This window comes from Chlorocebus sabaeus, chromosome 24 (genome assembly GCF_047675955.1).
Source record: "Chlorocebus sabaeus isolate Y175 chromosome 24, mChlSab1.0.hap1, whole genome shotgun sequence".
In the NCBI taxonomy this organism is placed as follows: Eukaryota; Metazoa; Chordata; class Mammalia; order Primates; family Cercopithecidae; genus Chlorocebus; species Chlorocebus sabaeus.
This window is the reverse complement of record NC_132927.1, coordinates 8,377,766-8,396,854: the sequence shown is the minus strand read 5'-3', so window position 1 is coordinate 8,396,854 and position 19,089 is coordinate 8,377,766.

Below are 19,089 nucleotides of genomic sequence, written 5' to 3'. Positions count from 1 at the left end.
TGACAGCCAAATCAAGAGGTCAATCCCAAGTATAATAGCTACCAAAAAAAATTAAAAACCCACCTAGGAATATATTTAACCAAGGAGGTGAATGATCTCTACAAGGAAAATTACAAAACACTAAAGAAAGAGACACAAACAAATGGAAAAACATTTCATGCTTATGGATCACAAGAGTCAACGTTGTTAAAATGACCATACTGTCCAAAGCAATCTACAAATTCAATGCAATTCCTATCAAAATACCAATGTCATTTTTCATAGAATTAGAAAAGCAATCCTCCAATTCATATGGAACCAAAAAAGAGCCCGAATAGCCAAAACAATCCTAAGCAAAAAGAACAAAGCTGGAGGCCTCACATTACCCGACTTCAAATTATACTACAGGGCCATAGTAACCAAAACAGCATGGTGCTGGTATAAAAAGAGACACATAGATTAACAGAACAGAATAGAGAACCCAGAAATAAAGCCATATGCCTACAGCCAACTGATCTTTGACAAAGTAGACAAAAACATTCACTGGAAAAAGGACACCCTATTCAATAAACGGTGCTGGGAAAACTGAATTGCCATATATAGAAGAATGAAACTGGATCCCTATCTCTCACCTTATATAAAAATTAACTTAAGACCTGAAACTACAGAAATATTTGAAGAAAACCTAGGAAAAACTCTTCTGGACACTGGGCTAGGCAAAGAATTCATGAGTGACACCTCAAAGGCATATGCAACAAAACAAAAGTAGATGAATGGGACTTAATTAAATTAAAAAGCTTCTGTGCAGAAAAAGAAATAATCAATGGAGTGAACAGACAATCTTAAGAATGGTAGCAATTATTTTCACACTATGCATCAAACAAAGGACGGATATCCAGAATCCACAAGGAATTCAAGCAGCGCAACAACAAAATAACCCCATTAAAAAGTGGGCAAAGGACTTGAACAGATATTTTTCAAAAGAAGACATGCAAATTGCCAACAAGCATATGAAAAAATGTTCAACACATCTAATCTAATCATCAGAGAAATGCAAATTAAGATCAAAATGAGATATAATCTTACATCAGTCAGAAAGGGGATCATTAAAAAGTGAAAAAAATAGATATTGGTGAGGATGTGGAGAAAAGGAAATGCTTATACACTGTTGCTGGGAATGTAAATTAGTACAATTTCTATGGAAAACAGTATGGAGATTTCTCAATGAATTAAAAAATAGAACTACCATTTGATCTAGCAATCCTACTATTGGGTATATACTCACAGGAAAATAAATCATTATATCAAGAAGATACTGGCACTCTTATGTTTATAGCAGTGCTATTCACAATAGCAAAGATATGGAATCAACCTGTGTGTCCATCAACAACACTGGATGAAGAAAATGTGATATACATACATACACACATACACACACACACACACACACACACACACACACCATGGAATACTACTAAGTCATCAAAAATAATGAAATCATGTCTTTTGCAGCATGTGGATGGAATTGAAGGCTATTAAGTGAAATAACTCAGAAACAAAGTCAAATACTGCATATTCTACTTTATAAGTGGGAGCTAAATAATGTGTACACATAGACATAGGGTATAGACTGACACACTGAGGACCCAGAACTGTAAGTGGCTGGAAGGGAGTGGAGGATGAAAAATTACTTAATGGATACAATGTACACTATTTGAGTGATAGTTACAGTGAAATCCCAGAATTCACCACTGCAATATAACCATGCTACAAAACTGCACTTTTATTCCCTAAAGTTATTTAAAATTTTAGAAATCAACTGTGAACCTAGACATGAATACCTAGTGAAACTATTTTTTAACAACAAGTGCAATATCTATTTTCTGACAAACTAAAACTTAAAAATTATTTCTAAGAGAAATTCAAAAGAATATATTCCAGGAAGAATAAAAATGAATCCAGAAGGAAGATCTGAGATGAAAAAAAGAATGGTGAGCCAAGAAGATAAATATGTGAGTAAATAAAAACAAATGTTATAACAATAATGTTGATTACCTTATAAGATTATAAATTAAAGCTAAAATACTGGAAAACAGTAACGTATATGTGGGGATGAGGGTGATCAGAGTTATAGATTATTCTAAGTTCTTATAATGATCAAGAAAAGGATAAATGTATTGACTAACTTTGGAATTTGCTAAGAAAATGTTAAAATTTCAAGAATAACACCAAAAAATAGACATAGAATGTACAAATTTACAATTAGTAGAGGTGAAAAAAAATTCAAAGCCAAAAGAAGGCAAGAAAAGAAGAAAGACAAAGAGGGAGGGAGAGAACATGGAACAAGTGGAAAGCATAAAACGAAATGGTAAATAGGAATTAAAGCACATAAATGATTACAAGACATATAAACAGGACTTTTTAATCCAAATATAAAAAGACTGTTACCCAGGGTTAAACAAAACTTCATCTCTATGCCATCTACACAAGCAGCATCTAAAGTTTGAGGACACACTATGGTTGAAAGTCAAGGGTAAAAAAAGACATACCCAGCAAATGTTAACCAAAAGAAAGCAGCAGAACTTAATAGTGAAGAAAACAGATTTTATGTCAAAAGGGAGAAACAGAGCTATGGAGAGATATTATAGGACAATAGTATTATCTACCAAGAAGTTTTAACAATTATGAGTTTTTACATACCTAATAAAAGAATGTCAAATTATTTAAAGTAAAAAATGACAAAACTTAAGGAGCAGCTGGCAAACTCCAGTTCTGTAATCACATGGAAAAATTTAGCAGACTTATCTTAGTAACTGATAGCAATAGGCAAAAAAATTCTGTAAAAGTATCAAAGGTTGAAGGACACCGCAATTGAATGAACTTAATATAATGAACACGTGTAGGCCACTGCATCTAAGAATTAGACACCTCACATCTTTCCAAGTGCCTGTGGAAAGAAAAGTGACCACCTACGTAAAATATATCTCAGCTAATTTCAAAGAACTGATATTAGAAAGACTGTGGTCTCTAAAAAATTAAACTAGAAACCATAAAAATATAACTACAAATCTTCTGTACATAAAATATTAAAATGCTTCCAACGAACATAGAAATTAGAAAATATTTCAAAATAAACAATGATTAAAAACATATCAAAATTTATGAGATACAGCTAATGTGCTACCAACAGGAAAACTTATTTTTAAGTGCATATTAAAGAGAATAGAAGAACTAAAAATTAATTGTCTCAGCAAACAACTTGAGGAATTAGAAAAATAACATGACAACCTCAAAGCAAGTAGGAGGGAAGTGATAAAGATAAAAGCAGAAAATAATTAAATGGAAACAAAGACACAGTAGGAAGAACGAATAAAGTGAAAGGTTAAGTTTTTAAAAACACTAATAGGCCGGGCAAGGTGACTCACACCTATAATCCAAGCACTTTGGGAAGCCAAGGTGGGAGGATCGCTTGAAGTCAGGAGTTTGAGTCGCTGTACTCCAGCCTGAGCGTCAGAAAAAGACTCCATCTCTAAAAATGAATAAATAAATAGAAACAATAATATCAGCATACTTTTGGTGAGACAAAATAGGTACAAATAATTTTTTTTTTTTTTTAGACAGAGTCTCACTTTGCCACCCCAGTCTGGAGCGCAGTGGCGTGATCTCAGCTCACTGCAATGTCTGCCTCCCAGGTTCAAGCAATTCTCCTGCCTCAGCCTCCCGAGTAGCTGGGATCAGGTGCCCAACATCATGCCCAGCTAATTTTTGTATATTTATTAGAGATGGGGTTTCACCTTGTTGGCAAAGCTGGTCTCGAACTCCTGACCTCAGGTGATCCACCTTCTTCAGCCTCTCAAAGTGCTGGGATTACAGGCGTGAGCCACCGTACCCGGCCACAAATAATTATGTTTAGAATATAAGGGGGACATTATAGATTTGGCAATAATACAAATTATGAAAAACTTTGTGCCAATAAATTTGTAAACTTAGATGAAGGACATAAATTCAGGAAAAAAATTTCTTAATCCTATCAGATTGATATGATTACAGAATGGTGTAAATTGGAAATTCACTAAGAATATTCAGGCTCACACCAAAGAAGGGATCTCCTTCAGTTATCATTTAGATGATCCTCCAAGATTGTTTGAATACTTCCTGACCAGAAAAGGAAGGACTGACAGAATTCTGAAGTTTCATGCTAAGCCTCTCTTAGTGTGTGGAAATACAAATATTATCTGAGGGTAGGAGTGAAGTGGGAAAGGACTAAACATCAGCACCCACCCCGTCAACCATGAAAAGCACCACAAGAATTCTATTAGTGTTCTTAGTGAAAGAATACCCCACTGCTCATTTTCTTTTCATTATTTTGTGCAACCTCAGAAATTCAAAAGTTTCAGCCTTAATTTTAGAGTTGGATTTTTTTTCCAATTTCATCAAAACTGAAGCAATATCAGCTTGGCAGTCTTACCTGTCACTTCCTGATGCAGTAAGAGTTCAGAGCATTGTGGACGTTATCACATGACTGTTTCGGTAGCAACAGCTCTACCCAATTAACAATTAGTAGAAACAATTGGGTAGAAACATGACTGTTTCAGAAGAAACAGCTCTACCCAATTACCAAATCAAATGATTGGAGAAGTGGATGACACTGCGCAAAACAGGGGTTTCGAAGTCAGAAGAACCAGGATTCAAACTCACCAAATATTTTGCATGGTTGTATGAATATAGCGTCGCTGATAGGATTTCTAGAACCAGTACAGAAAGTGTTTAGTCTGTAGATGTTCTATAATAAGTTCTTGTCCCTGCCCCTTCTCAGTGTTGGTGGAGATGAACATGTTTCTAAGTGGATGCTTCCCGTGGGATCTCACCTAGGAAATTCTATATATCACATATTTAGTAATCCTATTGTTTGGATAAAAGGTTCAGTTTCCAGAAATATTGCGTTTTTGGTTTATCACACTTCCCAGGAGGCTGGTTAACATTTTAGTCTGGTTAGTATAAAAGAGAATATCCTGCTTTCTAAGTGGTTGTGGAAGAAGACACAGGAGCATCATTGAAGTGTCTGGCTTCTCACAACCAAGAAGCTGCCCCTATGGGGTGTGCATGTGTGTGTGTGTGTTTGAGACGGAGTTTTGCTCTTGTCACCCGGGCTGGAGTGCAATGGCGCAATCTCGACTCACTGCAACCTCTGCCTCCTGGGTTCAAGTGATTCTCCTACCTCAGCCTCCCGAGTAACTGGGATTACAGGTGCCCACCACCACGCCCAGCTAATTTTTTCGTATTTTTAGTAGAGACAGGGTTTCACCATGTCGGCCAGGCTGGTCTTAAACTCCTGACCTCAGATGATCCACCCGCCTTGGCCTTCCAAAATGCTAGGATTACAGGTGTGAGCCACTGCGCCCGGCCAAAGCTGCCCCTGTGGTATTCTTTTTATGTCAATAAATACATGGAAAGACACTTTTGTGGGACTGGTCTGCTTTATATCTTTAAAAATATATTCCCCCGTTATGGGAAATGTATTCCCAGTCTAAACAACAGACTTTCAAGAAATAGTTCATATCTGACAAGTTAATCTTTGAGTACATATTGATATCAAGTTATATTAGAGTCTAGAATTTCTAGGCCTGTAACTCTCAACATCGGCGTTTTTTTAAACTGTGGAACTTAACCTGTTACTGGGTTGTGAAGTCACAACCTGCTGAAGAGGATTGCGATGACAATTAGTTCGTTATATCAATACTAAAAACATACAGAAAAAACATTAGAGAGCAAAATATATAGTAAGGGAAGGCGTTTGGGAAACGTTCACATCTGTGTCATGCGCGCGAGTGTATAGGTGTGTGAGCACATATGCATACTGGGTCATAATGTCAAAGTATTACTTTTGGAACTTTTGGATCTTGATCATTTGAAATGAAAGCTGCAGCTTCGTGTGAATTGGTAGAGAGATTTGGATTTCTTGCCCAGTATATGGGCCAGGGGGTAAGATTTTCTCTTGTGGCTGAGAGCCCGTAACACACACCTCACACACACACCCACACATACAGTAGGCAGTTCCCAGTGTTCGAATGTGTTTGTAGGGGAGTTTGGGGGTGCTCAGAATACATTATGAAAGAGAAAGTCTTATCGAACCAGCCCACAAAAGCCTCTTTAAACTAAAATGTACTGCCACAATAGTTCTAAACACCCCAAGAACTGTGTGCAACACTGTTCCATAGGCACAATGCAATCATTTTCAATTTAGGACGTGAGAGACTCACTAAGCTGGTGATAACTGCTTAAAGCAGTTATGTCTCTGGACTCAGCTGTCTTGGGGTGAAATGTTGGAGATCTTTAGTGTTTTTCTCTCTATATAATATGACAGTCCAACATCTTACTGTGCAGCCTTCCTCCCCACAATGGAGTCGGGTGTGTGGGTGGAGGGAAGAACACATACTTAATGCATTAGTTATGAGCCACTTTCTACATCTACTCTCATTGGTTGGTTCTCTTCACTCTTTGCTATCCCAGAACAATCCTGAGTTTTCTTACTACAAAGATAAAATACATTTCTGACTCAAGAGACTGTTTTCCAATATAGAGAATCATCAATTTAGTCATAATATTATAAAATGCTTTTGAATATTGATACTTTAAAATGTTACTTGCATTTGACTAGAGTTATTCTAGACTGGGAAAATGAAAATTAAAATGCCAGGTATCAAAATTTGAAAAGTTCTGTTAGCAAGGAATTGAGAAAGCTTAAAAAGGGAGAATAAGAACAAAGAAGAGAAGGAAATGTCTGCCAAGCCTCCAGCCTGGCTGGTATTTCCGGTTGGAGAGCAGATGGTCGTAAAGAGATAGTACGCCTTGTGGTTGATTACAAGATTGAGAATTCATTCTGATTTGGCCATGGCCTCACTGCGATAGATGATGCATTTGGATTTTTGACATGAATTGTATTCTGTACAAACTTGAGCCCCAGACTCTGGAATTTATTACCTAAGCCAGGGTCTCAAGTTTCCACTCTCATAAAATAGGTACACTTAAATCTCTGGACATTGTGAAAAAAAACTTCAAGTCCGGGCGCGGTGGTTTACGCCTGTAATCCCAGCACTTTGGGAGGCCAAGGCAGGTGGATCATCTGAGGTCAGAAGTTCAAGACCAGCCTGGCCAACATGGTGAAAACCTGTTTCTACTAAAAGTACAAAAAAAAATTTAGCCGGGTGTGGTGGTGGGCACCTGTAATCCCAGCTACTCGGGAGGCTGAGGCAGGAGACTTGCTTGAACCTGGGAGGCGGAGGTTGCAGTGAGCTGAGATCATGCCACTGTACTCCAGCCTGGGTGACAAGAGCAAAACTCCATCTCAAAAAAAAAAAAAAAAAAAAAAAAAAAGAAAAGAAAAGAAAGGAACTTTAATACTCATTATTTGCAGTCACCGAAGCTATCTAAAATCTAAAGCCAGGGTCATTTAGCTTTCTCCTACAGGCTCAGCTTTACCTCACATTCAAGGATGGGTGAATTAATTAAGGAATCCCTGAACTAACATATAGTAGCTCTGAATCGACCCAGTTTAGTAAATTGTCCTACCTCAAACTATCCATAGCTTCTAGACATTAGGCTCACATGCAGTTCCCTGTGATTAAGCCATTGCCTGAATTCTAGTTCCAGTATCTAAAAGCCTGCCTTGTGTCATTTTTTTTTCATTTTCTGCTCTACTATTCCGTCACTTGGGCCTTATCTTTCCCTTGCTAATACTCTGGGGTACTAGAGTCCTTACCTTGAACCCAGTTCCACAGCAGCATGCATTCTTCTTAGAGGTCTAGGCCAGCTTGATCAGACTATTACTTACAGCCATCCCTAGTCTCTCCAAATGCATCTTTCCCATGCCGTCTCAAAACACCTTCCCTGATCAGCAGTCAGTCCCACACCTGATGCTTTGCTTTCCTTGCTCTAGATTCCTACTTGTGTACTAGGGTGACCAACAGTCCCGGTTTACCTGGGACTGCAAGGATGTAAGACTTTCCTGGAATGTGGGACTTTCCATGCTAAATCCAAGAAAGTCTTCCGCAAACCAGAATGAGTTTGTCATGCTGATTCAGCAAGCCAGTTTGTCTTCTTACTAAGTTCTGATTTGAATTTGTGCCTTCATTCAAGGACCTCTTCTTATGCCTCATTGCTATGTAGGAGGTTGTTGATACAAAGATCTATTACTGCCTGAATATGTGTGTCAGAAATCAGATTCCCTGGGAAGCTGACCCAGACACAGATTAGCATATAAGAATTTTATTATGGAGTGCTCTTGTGATCAACACCTGTGGGCAGTGGCATGTTGGTTTTGCTGATTTGCAGGGTTTGCTGATGTCCATGGTATAAATACCATGACTGATTTTAAGCCACCAACTTGACATCAGTCAGCTTGCAAAATCCCTGCAAATTCAACAATTGGCTCCCATAATGCAGTACAAACCAGCTCCAGGATCCCCTTGCCAATGACGAAAAAGAAGAAAGCAGGATTGAACAGAGGGAGGAGGTGGGCTATGAGGCAATCACAGCACAGGCCTCAGCCAACTGCACCAGGAGGTCTGAAACCAACATGGCCCTTCAGTATTATCCCAAGTTGGGGTGAAGGTGAAGTCTTGTTACTAGGCATCACTCTCAGAAGTTAGAGAACTGAGTTTTTTCACTGCTACAGTGGGGATGTGGGCAGTGTGACATGGCATCCACCACAGCCCACCCTTTCACAGCTCAGATCATACTTCCTTATAAGTTCTAGGAGCATCTATTCTTCCTTTGTGGTGGGCTTTTTTTTTCTGGGGGAAAACTTATAAGAAGATTAGCAGTGGGACTCTAGTGTCTATAGAAACTAAAGTCATTCTTGAAGACACAAATGATCATCCCAGTCTTTCTCCTCTACAGTCCATTGCAGATTGCCTTCACCCTGAGCTAGCACCTCAGGTAGTACTAGTACTCGGGTGGTACAAAAAAAGGAGTACCAAGAGACACTCAGGTAGATCACTTGAACGCCAAACATATTCCTTCCTGGCCCCACTGTATAACAGCACTTCTCCTTCCCCCTGATGATTAAGATTAATTACCCCTGTCAGGATGGTGATTATTCTTCTTGTCTGCTGGATCACTTGGCATTGAAGCCTTAAGTCACTGGTGGTAGCTGTAGCTTACATTTCAACAGTGTAAGCATTCACCCTTTTGGAAACACAACCTCTAAATTCACAGAGCCCAAAGTTATAGGAACAGGAAACACAAACTCCCCAAGGTGATCACTAGGAGCAACCCCGAGGTTTCTGAACTCACGCATTCTACCTACTATTGGTGGATCAAACACTGCATCACTCAGTGAATCCATACTGAGAAAATGTGTCTTTTCCAATCAAAAGGAGTCACTACCCCTTTCAGAGTGGTACAAGATAATCAATATGCTACCAAGTAGTTGATTGGTCTTTTTGAGAGATTATCTCCTTGAAAAATGGGACTGTGGACTCTGTTGCTAAAAGACTGGACAGGTTGGAGATTTGGAAGCAGCGGTGGTTAGATCAAACTTGGTAATTGGGATCATGTGTGGTTAGGCCCATGAATAGCCTCCAGCCGTGCCACCATGGCCATTCGGTTTGTGTATCCATTGTGCCAGCACTGGAGTGGCCAATGGCAGAGGCTGGCCAATGTTAACTAGTCGAGTCATTCTGTTTAATTGGTTGTTTAGTGCCTCTTCCACGGCATATGCACTCTGATGGACATCAACACCCGGTACAAAGATCTTCACATTTTGTATCCACTTCAATAAGTCCATCCACATGTCTCTGCCCCAGGCATCTGTGTTCCTAATATTTTAATCCTTGATCATTTGTCATTGCCCATGGGTCTGTATATATGCTGAACTTGAGCCACTTCTTTTTTTATGAAAATGAATAACCAGGTAAACCACCTGAATCTCTGCCCACCAAGAGGATTTCCTCTCACTACTACCTATTAATGCCACTCCTAAGAGAAGCTGAAAGGAAGTTTCAGTTCACTTTTGGTTTGTACCTACATACAAAGACAACCCACTTATGAAATGAGCCTAGGTTTTTTTTTCCTCTTCCATCATCTGGTTATGTGGGTCCTCCCTAAGCAGCCTATGTTAGGGTGAAGTTTCTGGGAAGTGGACACCAAGACGGAGTTGGAAATGCAAGGTATTTACTGAGGGTAACTCTCGTGAAAGATAAAGAGAAGCGGGGGCAAGAGTAGGCAGGGAAAGCCTGTTAGGCCAGTAGCTTCTGGATGATGTGATAACTATTACAACCAGAAGGTCCCATGGTCATGGTGCATTCCTGCACTTTTTTCACTGGATGCTATGTTATATGGGATTTCATGCTTATTGACCTAGCATTCCATTAAGTCCTCAGATAGTGGTGCTGCTGAGGTTCGGGGGATAGGAAAAGACAAATTAATGTTTATTCTTGGACAAATGAATCCTGACCCTTCCAGGCCAGAAGAAGCCAAATGTAATCAAAATGTCAGTAAGTAGCTGGTTGGTCTCCTCAAGAACAGTTCCATATCGGAGACTCACCTTTGGTCTTTCTTGCTGGTAGATTGGATATCCAGAGGAGCTGAACCAGCCTGATTCAGTAACTAGATCAGGCTTGTTCAGTGAAAGCTATGCAATTAGGCCAGTATATAGCCTCCGCCACTGCCTCAATGGCCACTCTGCTCATGAGCACATTGTGCCACACGGGTGACTAATGACAAAAACTGGCTAATGTTAACTGGCTGAGTCATGCTGTCTCTTTGGTTAGTCAGAGACTTGACTATGGTTTATGCTTTCTGGTGAGCATTACTAGGTAATATACCCTCCAAAATTTATACTTCATGCTCATTCCCATATGGCCATCTATATTCCTATACCCCAGACCTCCTTGTCACGGATTTTCAAGCCCTTTCTCTTCCAGGCCCTGAGCCAGCCAGTCAGCTATTTGCTACTGCCTGTAAATCCATAGATGTTCTCACCTCAGGCTACTTCTCCTCTATACAAGATGGATGGCCAGGAGTACCACTTATACCTCTGCCCATTGAGAACATTTTCCTTCATCACCGTCTTTCAAAGCCACTCCTGACTGTGTCTATTTCCTTTTCTTTTATGTAATGGTCAGTCAGGTGTGGCTGCACGAGGAGACACAGGAGAGGCTCAGGAAAACAAAGTTCATTGTACTCACAGGTCCTAGAGACAGGAGGCATGGCATGCTATGCAGGGCCACATGGGAAAGATGCCAGTATAGCCAGAAGGCAGAAAACAGACGCGAGGGGAAAGCATTAGGTCAGAACTTTTATTGGGGTTTCTGTGCGAATGGCAAGGCAGGGAAGGGTGCACAGTTGAGCGCTGGCTGGTTTCAATAATTTGGGTGGACTCTAAGCTACTGGAGTGGTCCCTAGGTGTCTGGTACATATATACAGACCCACGGGCAATGACAAATGATCAAGGATTAAAATATTAGGAACACAGATGCCTGGGGCAGAGACATGTGGATGGACTTATTGAAGTGGATACAAAATGTGAAGATCTTTGTACCGGGTGTTGATGTCCATCAGAGTGCATATGCCATGGAAGAGGCACTAAACAACCAATTACACAGAATGACTCAACTAGTTAACATCGGCCCTTGAATGACTAAGGCAGGGGAATATTGTTTCCTGGGGAGTATGGGCAGGATAGAGGAGGTATGGCTCTGGATTGGTTAGTTTGTGTATCGAAGATATGTTCCCATCTTGTAAATCAAGCTTGGGTTTTTTCTCCTCCTTTATCTCATCATAGGAGGCCCCTCATACAACCATAGGGGTGAACTGAGGGAGGTAAACATGAGTAGTGGTGGTGGGTGATCTGCCTGCTTATGTATCAGGTTGAGGCAAAAGTAATTGCGGTTTTCACCATTAAAAGTAATGACGAAGGCCAGATGCGGTAGCTCACACCTGTAATCCCAGTACTTTGGGAGGCCAAAGCAGGTGGATCACGAGGTCAGGAGTTCAAGACCAGCCTGGCCAACATGGTGAAACCCTGTCTCTACCAAAAATACAAAAATAAATTAGCCAGGCGTGGTGGTGTGCACCTGTAATCCCAGTTACTCCAGAGGCTGAGACAGGAGAGAAGTGCTTAAATTCGAGAGGTGGAGATTGCAATGAGCCAAGATCATGCCACTGCAGTCCAGCCTGGGCAACAGAGCAAGACTGTCTCAAAAAAAAAAAAAAAAAAAGTAATGGCGAAAACTACAATTACTTTTGCAACAACCTAAATAGCTTACTAGTGCAGGGTAGTCCTGCTTAGGTACAATCCCAGATGTACGATTTCCATCTTACAATGAATTGCTGCTGGGCCTGCCTATCTTTATGAATTCATGGGTCTAACAAAACCCACTCATTATAGGCCACTCCAGACACATGGCCAATGTTCATTTCTCTACTAGGGTCCAGGAACATACCAGGAGCTGTTTTTCAAAGGCCTGAGAATCTCCACTGTAGCTGGTGTGGCCTTGCTCCAGAACCCCAGGGTCTTCCGTTGTAATTGTCCCCATGGGGCTTTCCATAATTTCTACATTACATCTTTCCACTATTGACACTGTAATACCTTAGGGTCTGCTGGATTATATGGTCCAGGCAGCAGAGTTGCTTGTAATAAAAGTCATGACCTTCTGCAGAGTTCTTTTCCTGTCTGGACCGCCCTGAAATCTGGCAGCCTTCCCTTTTACTTGGTATATGGGTCAAAGCAGAATTCCTAGATGTAGAACACTGGTTCTAAACCAGAGATAATTTTGTTCCCCAAGGGACACTTGGCAAAGTCTGGAGCCATTTTTTATTTTTATGACTGGGGTAGAGGGAGTGCTATTGACATCAATTTGGGTAGACGCTAAGGATGCTGCTAAACATCTTCTCTGGTTTGGATGTGATTTGTCCCTGTGAAAACTCATGTTGAAATTTAATTGCCAATGTAACAAAGTTGGGAGGTGGAGCCTAGTGGGAGGTGTTTTGTCATAGGGGTGAATCCTCATGAATGTCTTGATGCCAGTCTCGAGGGACTGAGTAAGTTCTTGCTGTTGAGAGACTGGATTAGTTCTGGAGGGAATGGATTAGTTCCCACAAGAGCCAGTTTTTGCTCCTTCACATGTGTTCTCACTCATCTCTTGGATTGGTTCCCACAAGAGCCCCTCGGGTTTTGCCTCTTCACATCTGTCCACTTCCCCTTTGACTGTCCACCATATTATGACACAATATGAAGTCCCTCACCAAAAGCTGAGCAGATGCCGGGGCCATGCCCCTTAAACTTTCAAGTCTAAAGAACCATACACCAAATAAACCTCTTCTTTTTATAAATTACCCAGTCTCAGGTATTTTGTTATAGTAACAGTACACAGACTAAGACAACATCCTATTCAACAATGCACAGGATGCCTCTCTACACAAGGAACTATCTGGCCCAAAATGCCAATAGCACCAAAGCTGAAAAAGCCTCATGTAGAATGTATTGCCTTTAAGGCCTGAAGAGGCCTGCCAGGTGCTGTAGGGATGCAAGATCCAACGCATCTTTCATCCTTTAGAGGGGCTCTCCTGGCACATGCCTGACCACTGAACCCCTAAAAGCTCTACCAAAGTGGCAGTTCCCTGATCTTCACAGGGCTCTCCCCTGTCTCTGGAGTGCATTGTCTTATCAAGGACTCCAGCCTGCTAGCTATCTCTTGATCATTCTGCCCAATGAGCATGTCATTAATTTAATAGATCAAAGTGATGTTCCATGGAATGTCCAGACACCCTTATCTCTTCAAAATGTATTATGATAGGACAGTTAACGTAAGTCATGAGGTAAAACTATAAGTGAATACTGTTGTCTGCTCCACATGATGTCAAACTGTTTCAGGTTTTCTTTCCTAATTGAAAGGTATTCTCTTACTTGCCAAATCAGTGACCATATAACATGTACCTGAGGCCTCATTAATCTGCTCTATCAATGATATCATGTCTGTCATTACTTCTGTGATTAGTACTACCACTTGGCTGAGCTTACAAGTTTATAGTCATTATCCAGGATCCATACCGCTTCTTCAGGGGCCAGACTAGTGAATTAAACAGAGATATGATAGAGACCAGCCCCTCTGCAGTCTTTGCATTTTATGGGTGGCACTAATCTCTGCCACCCCTATCTGTGGGATGTAATGTTTCTGGTTTACGTTCCTGGCTGGGTCTTGAAGATAATGTCATAAGCTTCCACTTGGCCATCCCCACTATAATGGCTTTTACCCCAACAGGCCAATGACCATGTGGAGGTTACTTCAACACTTAGACCTGGTCAAATAACCGCTTAGAGTGGGTTCTGTGGAAACAACGAACCCACTCTAAGCTGGACTTTGGCCAGGAATCCATGTATTACTTGGCCCCTAGATATCTCCATTTCAGTAAAGGGGTGGTGATGATTCTTTGGGTTTCCAGGTATTGAATGTCAACTCAGTCCCTATGTCCAACATTGCTCAAAATGTAAGATACTTCTCTGTCCCAAATGTATAATCATCTGAGTAAAAGGCCTAGATCACTGCGGAAAAGGCCGGGAAAAATCTTACAGTATGTATTTGCTGGGGTGTTGTATGGTCTTTCCTTGAGATCTGTTTGCCTTTTCAGCTGGCTGGGTCTGAACACTGGCTCAGGTTAGGGAACTGAGCAAGAGATTTCAACTTTTATTGCAGCGGTTGCCCTTGGCCTCTTGCTTCTCCATACTTTCTCTTTTTAAAATTTCAGACTTTCAGCTGGGCATGGTGGCTCATATCTGTAATTCCAGTACTTTGGGACGCTGAGGCAGGCAGATCACTTGAGGCCAGGAGGTCGAGACCAGCTTGGCCAATATGGTGAAACCCCGTCTCTACTAAAAAGACAAAAGTGAGCCAGGTGTGGTGGCATGCACTTGTAGTCCCAGCTACTCAGGAGGCTGAGGCACAAGTGTAGTTTGAACCCAGGAGGCGGAGGTTTCAGTGAGCTGAGATGGCACCACTGCACTCCAGCCTAGGTGATAGAGCAAGACTCCGTCTCAATACTACTACTACTACTACTACTACTACTACTACTACTACTACTACTACTACTACTACAATTTGAGACATTAAACAGTACCAACATTGAATGTCCATCTCTTTTGCCCTAGTGATGTCATGTCCTATAAACCATCTCCACAATTCCCTGCAGGTCAAGATTCTATGGCTGTCCCTCCAACTTTGTAGGTTATTATGGTAACTATGGCCTGTGGCTTTGGTAATTCGGTGTGCCACCTGCTTTGCAGCACTATTGTTCCTATTGTTGCTAACGAGCAAATTCTGTGATCACCTCTCCTATCATCATTCCCAGCTCACAATGAATAACTGTATTATGATTTTCATAGGCCCTGTTCTACCTAAGTATTAAAAATTATATTTTTACTGGTATAAATACAAAAATACTAGTATTATATATTAAAACATTGTATTTGACCTAAATGTTGTTTTTTCCTTCTGATTTTAAAATAAAATAAAACATTTTTGTGGGCCCCTAAAGTGTTATGGGTCGTAGGCACTGTGCCTACTGTGTCTGATGGAGAATTAGGCCCAGGTGAGTAAGGTGTTCTCTGGACCCTCCCATGAAACATATTACTCTGGTGGGTCTGGCCTTACATAAATAATCTTTTCCAGCATGCTTATGCTCCTGAACCTTTTAATCATTTCCTCCACTGTCTGCCATGGCAACTCAGGCATTTCAATTTTGCTCACTGTGGGTTATGGCTTTCTTTGGGCTTCCAATGGCCACCCTAGTTTGCCCCATCCCCTGGGGCGTGCCACGGTATTAAATCTCATGCTGTTACAGAGTGCCCCATGGATGTGGTTTTGAGCTGAGGAAGAGGCACTAGTGCAATAGTGATTGATGAGATGGGGGTCTGGACTACTTGCTCATGCAGCTTAATTGGGTTCTGTGTCCCTACTGCTCAGTCACAGATTAACACTTCAATGCTGTTATCAGATGCTACAAATTTAGAATTGCTGTATCTTCCTCCTGAGTTGATACTTTTATCATTATCAAATGTTCTCCACCTCTAGTGATGCTTTTTGCTTCACCATTATGAGGCATTGGACTCTGCATCATAATGGTATGGCAACACCAGTTTGCTAGTATTTGTATAATCTTTTTATAAAACACTTTTATCTGTCAGCACATACTTTCTCCTTATTCTGTAAATGTGATGAGTTACGATTGATTTTTGAAGTTAAACCAACTTTTTTCCTTTTAACACCTTGCTAAGCACTAATATTCGAAATGTTGGCATTTATATTCATGAAGTTACCTTATAATTTACTTCCTCTTTAAATTTGATTATCAAGATTATGCTGGCCTCATAAAATGAATTAAAGTGCTTTTTCTTTTTTGTTGTTGTTCTACTGAAACCTTTATAAAAGATTTGTGTTATTCCTTATTTAATAAAATCCACTTGCAAAGTCATGTGGGCCTGTGTGAGCAAACTATGAAATCACAAATTCAGTTTAATAGGTATCAGACTATTTGTGCGTTCTACTCTTTTTATGTAAGTTTTGATAGGTTGTGCTTTTGGGGGAATTTTCCTATTTCTCTCAGAGTTCACGTTGAAAAGTTCATGCTTGTCCAAGACGGTAGTAACAATTCAAATATATTAGCATTTTTTATAATACCATCTTTTTCCTCTAAACCTCTCTGTATCCTTGTAATTTTGGTATGGCCCTTGTGAATAGCCTATAATTTTCCTGTTTTTTTGTTTTTGTTTTTGACTCATCTGATGATCTGATGTCCCATTAAAACATTTATTTTTTAATTTGATGCAATGTTTGGGTTTAAATGTACAATATTATATTTTTGTTCTATTTGTCTCTGTTGTTTCCTTTTCTTTTCTCCCCTTTAAACATTTTCTATTATTCAGTTTTTTTCATTCTTACTAGTTTGAATGTTACATTCTTTTTACTATTATTTTAGTGGTTTCAATAAAAATTACACGCATCCTTGACATAACAAAATCTAACATTAATTGGTATTACCCTCCTCTGGGAGAAGCAAGGACTTTCCAACATGAACTCCAGTTACACCTCTTCCAATTTAGATGCCTTATTTTAGTTCATTATGTATTTAAATCCATAATACATCTTTGTTTTTTCATATTAGCTAGATTTAACCACATATTGGCCATTTCTGTTGCTTTTTATTCATTCTTACATATCAACATTCCACCTGGGGACAGTTCTCTCGCCTGAAAATCTCTTTTCAGTATTATTCCTAATAAACCCTCAGATTTATAAAAGTATAACTCAGTATTTCATTGTAGGAGAATTTTCTACTTTTCTTGAAAACAACTTTTACATTTTTAAAGGTTATTTTTGTTAGACATTAAATTCTAGGTAAAGACACCACTTCATTATTATTTGGTTTCTGTTTTGATTAAGTAGCTTTTAGTGAAGTGGTACAATTTTGAAGGTATTTTTTCTCACTGGTTGCTTTTAAGATTTTTTTCTCTCTGGTTTTCAGTTTTATTATAATATGCTTAGGTATGAATTTTTCTTTCTTGCTTGGGATTGATTCAGAAGCCTCCCCAGATCAGTTGCTTGACAGCTGTGGAAAGATCTCAGTAATTATCTATTAATACATTGCTTTTGCCTCTCTCTGCTGTTTTCCTGGGGTATTAAATTTGATAAACATTTAATACAGAAAAACTTCTGTATTTTCTGTTCCTGTTTTATTCTATTTTCTTCTCACCAGTCTTTCAGTTCACGAATTCTATCTTCAGCTGTGAGTAACCTGCCACAAGAACAATGAGTTCTTGATTTCAGCTAATATTATGTTTGGCTCTATAACATTGGAAACTTTTCTGTATTTTCCAGGTATCTGCTAAGTTCTTCATCTTGACTTTTATCTCCTTCGATTGAACAAGCGTATTTTAAAATCTGTGTTGTATTTGATTCATGTTGTCTTGTCTCCACACATGCCTTTTTTGTGGTAAACATCGTTTGCAAAAGTATAGAAATACTTTAAAGCTTTAAAAGGCCTTTAACTCCAGTTCCTATTCACCTATGCCTGTAGGACATGCATCAGATGTGTTGTCATCCTCTCGGATACCTCCTCCAGAATTCGCCAAAAAAACACAAGGAGAAAGTGGCCCCCAAAACAGGCTCACCTATTTGGATGTTATTTGCTCTTCCAACTTCTGGTTGTAATTTTGTGCTTACTGGCTAATGGCCTTCAAATTGATTTTTTTTTTTTTTTTGAAATAATTTTCTCCATTTTGTCTCAATGCCCTCAGTTGGAGGGTTGGTCCAAATCATCTTATATTACTATAAGTGGAAATCCCTTCTTGTTGCTGTAAGTCACTTGTATTCTAACTATATAGGAATTTGGCTTTCTCCAAGTAAAGGTGGTCTGAGACAGCTGTAAATATCTGGAAGCTGTGGTTTAAGAAAAAATGTGTAAACCAATTTGGCTTCTTTTAAATTCCATTTGAGTATTCACAAAAAATGCTTGATGTCACGCAGACCAATTTTGGTACACTGAAGTTAGGGGACTATGCAATAAGTTAACCAGGAGCTAGGATCATTGGGGGCCATCATGGAGGCTGGCTACCATTCAATAAGCAAGTTTAATTTGTGGTTGACAGCTTTTTGCCTTCAGTATGACATTTCGGTGTACACTGAATTGTGACTTCTGGCCAGAGTGAATGCTCTGATGTGCAATCAGACCAATTTATAGGTGAAAGCCCTTTCAATACATTCGTAGGTCTCTCCAGCCTGAGCATTATGGCATATAGATATGTAATCTCTTGACCTTTTCCCCTGCAATATTTAACACATATATATTCCTCGCTTTACAATGGGACCAAGTTCTGATTAACCCATTGTAAGTCAAGGAGTGCACTGAATGTGTATGGTTTTCGCACCACTGTAAAGTTGAAAAATCTTGAGTCAAACCAGTCGAAGTCAGGACCATTATAAAATTTCTCTCTGGGATGTTTGCCGACATTGACTGAGGTGTGACTTCAAAGAACTTCCCACAATTACTACATTTATGTTTCTCTCCATTATGAATTCTCTGACCTTCCATCAAATTTATCTTCTGAATAAAGGC